This window comes from Xenopus laevis, chromosome 8S, assembly GCF_017654675.1.
Source record: "Xenopus laevis strain J_2021 chromosome 8S, Xenopus_laevis_v10.1, whole genome shotgun sequence".
NCBI lineage: Eukaryota > Metazoa > Chordata > Amphibia > Anura > Pipidae > Xenopus > Xenopus laevis.
The window spans coordinates 61,725,234-61,739,462 of NC_054386.1; positions in this window are offsets into that span (position 1 = coordinate 61,725,234).

Sequence of the window (14,229 nt, forward strand, 5' to 3'; positions counted from 1 at the left end):
GGGTGCTGAACATATTTTGTGCTGTAAAGTTGGGGTTGAACCCAAACAATCTAAAAACCTCTGATGTAGGAATAATAATCTTGGTTGTCTTAAACCACATTAGGGGTATATTTATCAAAGAGTGAAAGTTCATTCTTTTCTAAATATTCCTTTAAAACTCCTTAGAAATGAATGTGGTGATCTTTACCTAACTTGATAAATATACAGTACTCCAAATAATTTAAGTACATACTTGGAACATGGGAGATCCTGGGGCTGCTGCCACCTAAGGCACCTCTAGTGCAATGAGTGCTATAGCATTTTTCTTTATCAACACCGACGTCAATGTAGACACCGGCAGCGATTAACGGACACCCATTGACTTTAATGGTCGCCACCGTCAACTTTGACAACGGCGCCCATTTTGACGCAGGCGAATTGACGTAAAATTTGTGGCGAAGCAAAACGGAACAAATTCGCCCATCACTACTAGGGAGCATTGACAACATTTGCTTTGAATCATTAAACTGGTAAATACTACATGCTGGTATGGGTTCCTGTGGGTTATTAGAACTAAGTTATTGCATGTATATATACCTGTAATTACTCTGCGCCCTGCCCTCCCAGCATCCATTTAAGAAAATTGGCACTTGTTATCAATTTTATGGAAACTGTTACAAACTACAAACACTATATTATTATTATTATTATTATTATTATCTTATTTAAGCAAAAATCTATACATATATGTGTGTTTATGTGTCAATATATAAGAGCCAATGTTAATTTGGAGATTAGGGGGTCCATGTATTGGCCTGTGTCTTTAGAAATTTCGAAATAGGTAATTTTCTAGATCCAGTACTATATCTATTTCACTATTTTTAAAAATATATTCTGCTTATTTACATTAAAAATATATTTTAAATATGTAATTTCTTTTGGGAAACTTATATATTATATATATTTTAATTAACTTAAATAAATGAAGTTTTAAACAAACCTATTGAATGGTTCCTAGCGGACTGTTATTGATAACTTTTTGGAGTAGCACCTGGGTCATTTGTTCATTCCAGTGGAGTGGGACACACCAAGGTTTTTTTATATATATATATATATATATATATATATATATATATATATATATATATATATATATATATATATATATATATATATATATATATATATATAAATAATAGTTCTGTAAGTACCTGCATTCTTTCCTTCACAATCCAAGATAATATAATCCAAAATTTTAAAAATGATTTCCTTTTTCTCTGTAGTAAAAAAACAGTTGCTTGTACTTGATCCCAAACAAGATATAATTAGTCCTTATTGGAAGTAAAACCAGCCTATTTGGTTTATTTAAAGTTTACATGATTTTCTAATAGTCTTAAGGTGTGAAGATCCAAATTATGGAAAGACCCGTTATCCGGAAAGCCCCAGGTCCCGATGATTCCGGATAATAGGTCCAATACATATATATACTCATTCACACGTCTTTCAGATGGTTAGCTCTTATGAGATTTTTACCTCCTGCATCCTGTATTTTTACGTTAGATGTATATACCCTTTCTATTGTACATATTACAGAATATTTTGAAATATTATACAGTTAATAATAATAGAAAAGCAACAATAATAATATCCAAAAGTCTGAAAAAATATTCAGTAATAGACAAAATTGATCATAAATTTTAGTGAAAGTCTGAGCATGGGCATTATAATCATTAACAGTACAATTTATCTAATTTGCAACAAATTCTGATTTGTCTTGTTAAATTCATCTTGTCATTAAAGGTTTTGTTTCTGTATAGAATTAACGTATATAGTATACTAAAACAGTCACACAGCATTTAAAAATGTTTCAAGTCATTTCATTAACATATTTATATTAAATGCGATATTTGGCTAATTTGCAGGTAAAATAGCACTTAGCTAAATGATTTCCCATGCTGCCAAGGTAACATCATGTGTAAAAAGTGAGAAGTAGATCAATTACAAATCTGCATTCTGCTATGGTTTAGATTTTACTGAAAAGCAGGATGTCTTAGAATTTATAGATATAGCTTAATTTGTAATTTTAATGTTGCTTTTGTACTCTGATTTCTAGCATTGATGGGTAGTTATCCGAATTCATTGCACATGTGAAACCCTAATTGCAAATTAAAAAAGTCTACAGATCCTTTTAGAGGTGTTTTACAGCTAATTGCTAATCAAAGTGCAGATGATTTAGCTTATCTAATTGATCTGAATCGAGGTGAAAATCAAATATCTGCTGATTTTTTTATCTCTACTGAAAGCAACAGTTGCTCAGTTTGTAAAGGCATTTAAAAGATGATAATCCTAATGAAGAAGAGCAGAGAGGAGGAGGTGAAAGAAAAAAAAAAAGACAACGTTGTAATTTGTGTTGGTCATTAGCCTTGTGGATTAAGCATACTACTGCATATGTGAAAACCCTGATGAATATTGTAGTCAAAGCCCTATTTGGTATATTAGAGAACGCTTTAAAGCTGTCATCATATTAAATGGAAGACCCCTTTAAAGTTTACAATCAGACCAAAAACAAAAAAAAGTATTTGACATGCTCTTCTAAGTAGATATTAAAAATTGAATTAACAACAGATGCAAGTTCAATTCTGACTAGAGCTATTTCAGTTGTTAAAGACTGCATGACTGTGTAGTTTTGATGGCTAATATTGAAAAGCCATATATAGTACATTCCTGAAAAACTACTCTTTTGTGCCATCTAACATGTTGTAATTCCTTTCGATTCCCTTGGATGTTTCTTAGCCATTGCTAGACTGTAATCCTTTGGAAGGTGGAGACATTGTGCTATATAGGTGCTCAGAGTGGGCCAAAATTGTCTGATGCCTTTAGCACAATTGTATGAAAGTAAGAATAGTTAATTTGTGTATACAGAGAATGTACTGTATAATGCTGGTCCTGGAGGTCTTTAATAACAGACTTTATTTTTCAATATCTACAGTGCATCAACAGTTGTTGGACAACAGCTCAAATCATGCTTAAACCTTTAACAGTATACTGGAGTCCAGCAACATTAGGGTAGAGCAGCCCTGCTACGGAAAGTATATGTGCTATTTAAATCCCAGCAGGACAATTAACATGCAATATTTCTTCTAATCAGCATCAGACTGGGGGATTGGGGGCCAGCAATGGCCCTACAGGGTCCTCCATCCTCCTGATGTCCACCCCCCTCATGTCCACATTGGACGATCAGGGGAGCAGGCCTGGGCTAGCGGGCCCATGAAGGCTGGGGCCCACTGGCTTTTCTCCCAGAGTCCAACTGGCCCAGTGGCCCAGTCTGACCCTGCTACTGATATGCACCAGCATACATGCTAATGTGAACATGTACAATTAAATGCAGCGTTTCCACATGAAATCAGCAACCTCTGTGCACCCAAGGTGTGTGCACATTTCTCTTAAAGGGGTGGTTCACCTTTAAGGTAACTTTTTTTTAAAGGTAATGCTTTATTTGTTTTCAAGAGCATTAATCATTCACAAACAAACAATTTTATTACAATCTTGTGTCATTGTATTAGCTTTACATTTTGTCTCATCTTTGCTCCCTCACTACAAGTTAACTGTACTTAAAAACTATTATCTAACTACTGGATTACTTAATCATTTTCTGTGTCGTTCCTAGGTTGAACACCAGGGCCTGACTCCCACCAGGGACTCCATATCTTATTGAATTTACAGCCCGTACCTCTGGTTTCATGTGTGAGCTTAATCATGGGTATAGCCTCATTAACTAGTTTTATCCAGGAGTCCCCTGTAGGAGGGGTATGTCCCATCCAATGCATAATAATACATTTCTTAGCATAGTATAATAAGGCTCTAAACCTTAGTTTTGCGTGGGCAGTAGGCACTAAATCATCCACTATCCCCAGTAGACACCCTGTGGAGAATTCACCTGTGGAAAGTCAAGGGTATTTGCTAGTGTGTCCATTACCTGAGACCAATAGGTGTTTATTACTGGGCACACCCAGATCATATGTAAGAAGTTTGCCGCTGGTGTTCCACATCTGGGGCAATTGTCACTGTCTCTCTTGCCCATAGCCTTAAGTTTTAACGGGGTTGTATAGAGTTGGTGGAATCCTTTGTATTGAATCTGATTCCCATTTGTAGCCAATAAAGGAAATCCTCTACGTTTCGAAAGTGTGGCAGATTGGCATTACCCCATAGTGGGAGTGAAGGAGTTAGGCGTATGGGGTCTTTTTTAATCTCTTTCAAGCCTTGACACCAGGCACTGTGGGGTGAAGTGATGGAGGATGGTGATTTGCCCAAATCTGAGAGTTTGCGGTAGGGTAGATTCTTAAGGCTTTCTAAGGACCCTGCTGTATTGGCTTGCAATGCCATGTTGGGATTGTATGGGTCAGGGTGGATCAACCAATGTATGTTATAAATTTGGGATGCTAAGTATTATAATGGTTGGGTAGGGATAGGCCTCCATCTTCTTTATCAGCCGTCAGTTTCTCCCAGGCAATTCTTTTGGAGGCCAGCCTCAAGCTTTGAGTACATTGAGTCCAAGGTACTTAAACTCCTGTAGCCACATTAGCGGAGCATTGGGGGGGGGGGATAGGGGTGGTCTGGTTATAAATAGGGAATAGCAGGGATTTGTTCCAATTAATCTTGAGGCCTGAAAAAACTCCAAACTCTCCTACTACCCTAAGCAGGGCTGCTAGGGAGTCCTGGGTGTTGGCTAGGTATATTAGTAAGTCATCTGCATACAGAAATATTTTCTCTGTATATATATATATATATATATTTTCTAAACTGTTCTCCCAGGTTGAATCTGTGAAGCGTCTCCCAGAGATATGGCCATTCTATAGAATCAAATGCTTTGGCGGAGTCTAAGGAGGCCACTGCCCTTGTACCCACATTACCTTTAAGGTAACTTTTAGTATGTTATAGAATGACTAATTCTAAGCAACTTTTAAATTGGTTTTCATTATTTATTTTTAATAGTTTTATAATTATTTGCCTTTTTCTTCTAAATCTTTGCAGCTTTCAATTAAGCGTCACGACCCCTTCTAAAAAGCAAATGCTCTGTAAGGCTACATATGTATTGTTATTGCTAATTTTTACTACTCATCTATTCAGGCCTCTCCTATTTATATTTCAGTCTCTTATTCAAATGAATGCATGGTTGCTAGGGTAATTTGGATCCTAGATACCAGAGTGCTTAAAATCAGAATATCACTCTCTACCTCATACTAAAATTATCTCAAAGGTGAACTACACCTCTAAAGATTGGTGGCAATTAGAACAATAATATCTTCACCCAAATTGAGTTTAGTTAGGGATGACTGTATGGCCCAGCCTGCAGATGAGATAGAAAAATAAGTGAACTAGAATTAAAGTGAGCCAGTGCCCTGCAATTCATTTAGTAAAAGCAAAAAACAGAAACCCACAACAAATTTAAAAGGCTCATACATAAAATATTGTTCTGCCGCCCAAATGTTGCCGGATACATACTGCTTTCTCTCCTTGGTTTCATGATTGTTGTTGAAGGAGCTTTATTTTTTTTTAACGTTCAATACCTTATAGCACTATATGTAATTTTAAAGTTTGCTTAATGCTGGTATGCAAAAATATCATGGTAATCTCAGCATGCTATATACCTGTAATAATGACATGGCTAAGGCAGGGTAATTGTCAGTGAAGTATCAATTTGACTATTAAATTCAGTATGGGATGCCTTTTTCTTAGAGCTTGGGGTGTAAATAAAAGAGATATGGAGAAGCTCCATCTCAAAGACCCATTTTTAGATGAAGAATCAAGTTAAAAGGGGAGGCTTAAAAAATATTGCACTGATGCAATCACTCATAGAGATAATCCGTTAGTTTTGGACAGTCTACTATAAGCAGGGTTGGACTGGACCAGCGGAACACCAGGAAAAACAAACAACAAGTTGGCCCTACTGACCCCACAATAAGAAACTAAGGAATGTATGGGGGGGGGGAGGGGGGTAGGCAGCTGGGGCAGCCCCTGTTGACACCCCAGTCCTACACTACCTACAAATAAGAAAATAAATGTGCATATCTGATTAGACATGCTATAATTAATTGCAAGGGGAATTTAGAAGTTGTGTTCATGCTATCAGCTTCACAGTGTTGTATCTAATGTGTTTTGGGGGGTTATTTATCAAAGTTCAATTTTATCTCAAAATGTTCTGCTGCAAACTCCAATCAAATCTGCTCGTGTTTTTATGCTTTATTATTATTACATTTTCCAGAAAATTTGCTTTGCTGGAGAAAAATCAGATTTTCCTGATTTTTTCAGATTTTTCACCCGAAAACTCAGGTTTTATCGAATTTTTCACCCGAAGACTCTGATTTCTTATGTTTTTTGCCCTGAAAACTTTGGAGTATGGCACAAAACCCAGCGCAGATCAAAAAATCATTGGGACTTCTCCCATTAACTCATATGCAACCTCGACAGGTCTGAGATGCTGGATTTTCTGATTTGGGCTTTTCCATCCTCAGGGTTTAAGGGTTAAGTCCGATTTTATATAAAAAAATAAATAAATTCCGGATTTTTGCATTCAGAGTTTAGTAAATAACCCCCTTACAGTACTAAATACACTGTATATTATTACCCCGTTTCATATATGATCAAAGGCAGTGTATGTGAAATAATAGTTATAATAGTTGCACATAATGCTGCAGCAATTTTATCACCTCTGCAGCTATTTACCCATGTGCACTGTGTAGCATATCATATTTAATCATATGTGATGCATATGAACTAGTAAAAGCTGCTGTATTTATGCATATGTGCAGTATTAAAATGTAAATCCATTAGCTTCCCACGGAGCTATTTCAGTGCAACAAGTCACAGAAACTAGGCCCCTGAGACACAGCCACCCATGTGAACATGCACTTGCAATCAAATTATTTGTAGCTGACAAGCTCAGATTGATGCAATGACTTGCACATTGCCAATGAATGAGTGTAATTACCATAAAACAACTTCTTCACTATATTTAGCTAAGATCCAGCAAAACTGTTTGCTTTTTTATTTTCTTAAATTCTTGATCATTTAAATATCTACACATATAGCTGGGGTAACTCTCCTTTTTATCGTTTTTGTTAGCTTTCTAATGAAAAACAAGCAAGTATTGACAGAACTACGTAGGTTGTATTATTTACACTGCATAAACATTAATTGCATAGCCAGTGACATAAGAACAATGTAGTGCAAACATTAAAAGAAACTTAATTAACACAAGTGTAACAAGTCATTGAAATTGTGAGCAGTAAATGCTTAAAAAATGTACATCAATGCACAAAATGGATGATGCACAGAGAGTGATTAGTCATTAAGGGGCATAGGTTCACATGAAATTTAGCAAGTGATCTTAGCCAGTAGGAATTGAAAAGGGATTACTGAATTCTGTGTGATGACATTATCTATGAAAGGGGAAAAAAGACAGCGTGGTCCAGCAGAATTTAATAGAGGACTTAGAAAGAAATCCCTCTTCATTGTATCAGTCACAATGTGGGATCTAACAGAATGGACAAAAATCTCTCGGTGGTCGACAATGCATTTTCTAAGATAGAAAATATTGTAACTTTATTTTCTCAGTGCCACCACTTCTCATTTACCATTTCCCCCTTTTCTCTTTAATTTTTTCACCCAAGGCCCCTTATCCATTCCTTCTTAAAGGAGAACTCAACCCCCAAATTATAAAAAAGTCCCTACATAGTAAGCAAGATAGTCCCCCCTCCCTGCTTTCCCTCGCTTAGTTTAAAGGGTCTGGAAATGTCAGCAATATAGCATTGCCATAGTTATCTTTAGACTCTTTTATCCCTGGTTTAGGAGGGGGATACAGATTGTGCACCCCCAAAAAAACATGTTGTGGAGGGTGTTGGCCAAAGCAGGAGTCAAACTATGCAGTGAAGCTGGAGCAAAATAGGAAAAGGGGAACAAATAAGCAATATTTAGTCATAACAATCTCAATGTTTTGGGCTTATTTCCACTAAGACTTTTCATATTAAAGGACAAGGAAAGGAAAAAAATAAAATGCCATTTTTACTTTCTTTAATGAAAAAGAAACCTATCTCCATTATACTTTAATTAAAAAAATGTGTACCATTTTTATAAGAAACTGGACTGTATGCAGTGAAATTCTCCCTTCATTTACTGCTGTGGATAGGAATTGTCAGATGGTCCCTAACTGCTGAGCAGGAAAACAATCATACTTATAAACAGTAGGGGGAGCTCCCGCCTTACTTCCCAGCCATGCAGAATTCAAGCAGCTTTGTTTATGACGATTTCTAAGCAGCCCAGACCACACTGAGCATGTGCAGGGTCAGGCAAAGATGTTTAACAAAGTTACAAGATGGCAGCCCCCATGTGGCCAACTTTAAAAGCATAAATCATTTGTTTGATTAGGCTATGTGGTGCAGTAAGTTCATGCTTATGGTTAGTATACAAACTACAGCATTTCTAGCCTTATTCTATTTTAGATTTTCCTTGTCCTTTAAAGGCTCTCCTATTAGTGGCAGTGACATTGACCCCCGTGTTCTGCACTTGTGTGGACCAAGTGTATAGTCAGCAATAAATAAAAAGACAAACCTTTACAAAATTCAATTCACTTAGCTCCCTTGGGGGAATCCCAATTGCTCCAGACCCTATTGAAGAGATCAACAGTATAATTTCTAAGTGTTGTTAAATATTTTATCCTTCTGATATAGCTCTCAACAAAGTTTTCTAATTGGACTAGTGTTGTTAATGGAGTACCACAGGGCTCTGTACTAGGTCCCTTGCTTTTCAACTTGTTTATTAATGACCTGCAGATGGGTTTTGAAAGTACTGTTTTTGCAGATGATACCAAATTGTGCAGAACTATAGGACGCTGCCACTTTGCAGAGTGATTTATCTAAGTTGGGAAACTGGACAGCAAACTGGAAAATGGGATTCAATGTTCAATGCAAGGTTATGCACTTTGGCAGAAATAATATAAATGCAAGTTAAACACTAAATGGCAATCTGTTGGGAGTTTCCTTAAAGGGCATGTAAAGTCTAAAATAGTATTTTGTATACTAAATATAAACATGAACTAACTGCACCCACAAGCCTAACCAAACAAATAATTTATGCTTTCAAAGTTGGCTACGGAGGGTCACCATCTTGTAACTTTGTTAAAAATCTTTGCAAGACCAAGACTGTGCACATGCTCAGTGTGGTCTGGGACTCTGGGCTGCTTAGGGATCGTCATTAAAAAAGCTGCTTGAGTTCTGCATGGCTGGGAAGTAAGATGGGGGCTCCCCCTGCTGTTCATAAGTATGATTGTTGCCCTGCTCAGCAGTTAGGGACCATCTGACAATTCCTATCCACAGCAGTAAATGAAGGGAGAATTTCACTGCATGCAGTCAGGTTTCTTATAAAAATGGTACACATTTTTTTAATTAAAGTATATTGGAGATAGATTTATTTTTCATTAAAGAAAGTAAAAATGGGATTTTATTTTTTGCCTTTACATGCCCTTTAAATGAAAAGGATCTTGGGGTTTTTATAGATAACAAGTTGTCTAATTCTGGGGAGTGTCATTCTGTGGCTACTAAAGCAAATAAAGTTCTGTCTTGCATAAAAAAGAGCTCACGGGATGAAAACATAATTATGCCTCTTTATAGGTCCCTGGTAAGGCCTCATCTGGAGTTTGCACTGCAGTTTTGGATGCCAGTCCTTAAGAGGGATATAAATGATCTGGAGAGAGTGCAGAGACTTGATACTAAACTAGTTAGAAGGATGTAAGACTTAAATTATGAGTGTAGACTGTTTTCTCTGGAAAAAAGGTCTTTCCAAAAGGACATGATTACACTTTACAAGTACATTAGAGGACATTATAGACAAATAGCAGGGGACCTTTTTACCCATAAAGTGGATCACCGTAGCAGAGGTCACCCCTTCAGACTAGAAGAAAATAACTTTCATTTGAAGCAACATAGGTGGTTCTTTACAGTGAGGTCAGTGAGGTTGTGGAATGCACTGCCGGGTGATGTTTTGATGGCTGATTCCGTTAATGCCTTTGGCAATGGATGATTTCTTGGATAGACAAAATATTCTAAAATGTTAGTTAGTATAGATATGGGTATATATAATTTATGTGAAAGTAGGGAGGGGGTGTGTATGGGTGCTGGTATTCATTTGGAGGGGTTGAACTTGATGGAATTTGTCTTTTTTTCAACCCAATTTAACTATGTAACTATATGTAAGTAAATTTCTGACAGGGAGTGAACACTTTCCCTCAATGGAACATTTGGCTGTAGTAAGAAAGGAATTAAGGATTTTCCCAAGTATAAATGTCAATGGATCTCTCCCCAGAAAATACTGGAATGGGGACAGCTAGGCTCCAGATCATAAGTTGATGCAGTGGGTTACGAATAAGGTCACGTGTACGCAAAAGTTAACTATGCCTTACAGAACTAAGTACAATCAGCTGCTGGGTAGATTGTATTTTATGCATAAACAGAAATATTATAACATACTTATACAGGATTCAAAAACTTGTCGTTTATTATGTAAACAATGGATTAACTTGAATAGTTGTATTTATCCTGATATATTTCTGCATTGACCCTTTTGAATATGAGTAGATGGCAATCTGCTCATTGGCGAATTGTTTAACAATGCTGATATTTTCACTGTCATGTGTCTTGATTTCAATAAATCTCACTTGAACCAAAAAAAATAAATGTCAATGGATCCAGCTGGGAGTTCAAACAGTAAAACTTTGTGTAGCCAACCCTCACCATAGACCAACATGTTTGTATAGCTGGACAGGTCCAGAATAAATGCAATAATGTTCCCTCATTGCCACATCCCCTCCAGCAATTTGGGGAGGCTGTTTGTGGAAACCATTTATATAATGGGGAAGGGGTATGGTACCATCCCATCTGTATCTTATAGATATTCTCCTTGAGGGTTACACAGATAGGTGTCTTAGTGGCATTTACCTAAATATTGTACCACATGGCAAGCTCCACTTGGCAGTTCAGAGTTTCCTTTTTCCATGTAGGTGTGGGGATTGGTATCAAGGTCTCTGTCATTAAGAAGAACATACCACTGGGAAAATTAGCTGTCTTTCGGAGAAACCCCTTTGCAGATCTGGAGTACCAGGTTTTTCTCTTTTGCGTACTCAAACTAACTATATTAAAAACAGTTTTTATTTTGCACAGCAAACACTGATCAATTCCTTTTAACTAGATATACTGTACCTCAGTAACCACAAGTGGTCTTGCTCCTGATGTTCCCTGGCCATGTACCTAAATATGTTAAAAAATAACGCTTTAATTTTTTTAATGCTACTGCGACCACGATAGCCAAATATTGGAAACCAGGAGACCCTTACCAGCTACAGCAAATACTCACATTAAAAGACAACAGAGCAGCAAGGGAACTAATGGCAGCTTGCAATGAAAACAGGCCATCTATGCCTTGGATGACATATATAAATAATCAAAACACTAACATAGACACAAACAATTCTACCAATCCCTCACCTGGGACAAATTAAATTAAACTAAACTAAATTAAAACAACATAGTGGGCGATACCACCGTTACAAAAAACACTTTGGACAAATAACACTTGCTAACCAAGTTACTGTTTCTTTTTATGTTGAGTTGTGTTTTCTTCCTTTTTTTCTTTTGAGTTGACAAACAGAATAATATGTGTAGCTGTAATAATGACCTTAGTTCCCAGAGAGGGCAAGGTACAACACACAAATAATAAGTCATTCTGTTCAATATATGCTGTGCAACATTAATAAAGGAAGTTAAAATAAAAATAAAAGATGGAAAGCAAATGAAAAAAGTCTTTGTTTATGGTGAACAATCTGAAAACAACTGAACTGAAAAAAGTGTTTGGAAGGTGAACAACCCCTTTGAGGTCCTTCAATGCATTTCTTAATGAGACTAATTTTGCAAGAGTATGGACCATTGAGCCTAGCAAATGTCTTTTCCATGTCTGTTTAAGATGTTGGATTCTGAGCAGTCTATTTTTTTTAGTGCTGATGACTGTGCTATACATTCTCCAAAATCACTGCCTTATAGGTTTCCCACAGGGTGTTAAGGGAGTCTACAGAAGGTTCATTAACTTGGAAGTACTCCTCTATGCTGCTTTTTAGTTTATCCCTTGTGGAGGATCATTTTAGGATACATTTGATACAAGTCTCCAAGAATTTGCGGAACTGTGGATAGGATGATCTTTACAGGGGCATGGTCAGCCCAGGAAATGTGATGTATTGTAGACCGCTTCAAAATGGAACATAATGTCAATGAGAGGAAGAGTTAGTAAATATGTATATGTACCTGGTGGGAATAGGAGTAATTGTTAAACACTTTGTTGGTCAGATGCTGCACCCACCTGACATCTTCAAGATTGTGGGACCTCATCATTGCACAAAATTGTTGCAAAGTTTTGTCTGTATGGTGCTAAGTGGGTCATATAGGTCATATTTAAGTCAACCCCCTACTATTTTAGTTTCTGGATTTATCCATGTTACCTTTTGATATCTTGCTTGGAGTGTGAAAAGGTCTACAACTACTGTAGGTACATACACATTGTATAATAATATAATGACAATAAACAAAGTTGTGGGGGAGAGTGGCCCAGATGAGTATAGCAGGCCTGGTCCATAGCAGGGTATGGGAGAGGGGAGAGCAGAAAATAGCTCCCGTTGTTTTGTACATATCTTTTTGATGCACAGCCAGTGTAGGCTGCAAGTGTTAAGAAAAGGAAAAGGGTAAAAAAAATAAAAAGGAGCATTTTTTTGTGGGAGTGGGTTCTGCCATACTGTGTGGTATTTCAGACGTCATTGATGATCTGGTCTAGGAGGTTCTGTCAAGTACTGTACCTTATTAGCAGGGGCTCAAAAGGGTGACCGCTGTGTAGTCCTGCATGTGCCCTCCCAAGTTATTATGAAGCAGAAAGGGATGCCCCATCATACGGGATTCACTTTTCTCTTAATTTCTATTTGATAGGTTTCATGGCTCCCCGTTTTGAAAATGTGAGCAGAGATAGACCATTGAAGACATGAAAAACATGATGTGTGTAATGTTGTTGATCAGTTTTAGCTTCATGGATTCCTTGCTTTCAAATAATGTAGTCTCACTACCACATCTTTAGTAAGGTTAGAGCTTGCTGGAGGGTTTCCTAATGCCCTGTGGGCTCTATACATCCTCCAGGCCACGGGTGGGGGATCTGGGTTTATTGCAGATAATAGGCCCATCAGTCTCAGGTTGTGAGGTCTCAGGTCCTGATTAGTAATGGAGTTAGGGATCCCACGAATCCTGAGATTCTGTTCTCCAAGTCTTCCTGTAGCATTTTAATGCTTCCCTCAGGAAGGCATTTTCATTCTCTAAATAGGCTAGCCTTTGTATGACATCGTCCACGGTAGTTTCCAGCGTATCTGTGTGTTCCCCCAGTGTTGAGATTTCCAGCCTGAGTTCTATGACGTCATACTTTAGTTCTTTAGTGAGGCTGTAATGCTGTGTGTAAGTTTATCATGTAGCACTTCTAGCTGGGCAGATAGAATGTCCGCTGTTATAGCAGATTGTGCAGTAAGAGTGCAAGTCACCTGTGAATCTGGATTTCCATTATGTCCAGCTGTTCCCTCTGTCCCGGTGTTGCCATGTCAGTAGAGTGACTGGGGGAGTTGGACACACTGGAGCAGTGATCAATGCCATTTTTAATGGTGGGTGGAGTATTGCGGTTAAGAAATGGTGACCTTAGTTATTTAATACTGATTTAATACTAATACTTAAACTTTACAGGGTGATAGTATATCCTGCCTGCGTACAGCGATTCCCTTCAGGTCTGATGTGGGAAGAGAAGTCAAATCTCTATGCTGTTTTGATCCACTCAGATGTAGTCCACATCCAGCTGGTTCCATTGTTTGTTCCATTCTAATTTCTTGAGCTTTTTCAGTATGGTGTGTCCCTTCAGTCTAATGTTACAATGTTTAGTATTTGCTTTCTCTGCTAAAGCAGTCTTTGGTTAATATAGGTGCAAACTACAACCATTTCTCTATGATTTATAGTATATTCCCATTGTCAATTCTCAGTCCTCTAGGTATTATTGAAGTCTTTAAATATTAATTTCAAATGCACATATGCACGGGAAGGCCTAATTCCTCTTTCAAAGAATATTTTGTATATACAGTATAGGGGTCCTGCTGTTGAATCTACATTTCCTTGACCCATTGTAGCCTATATT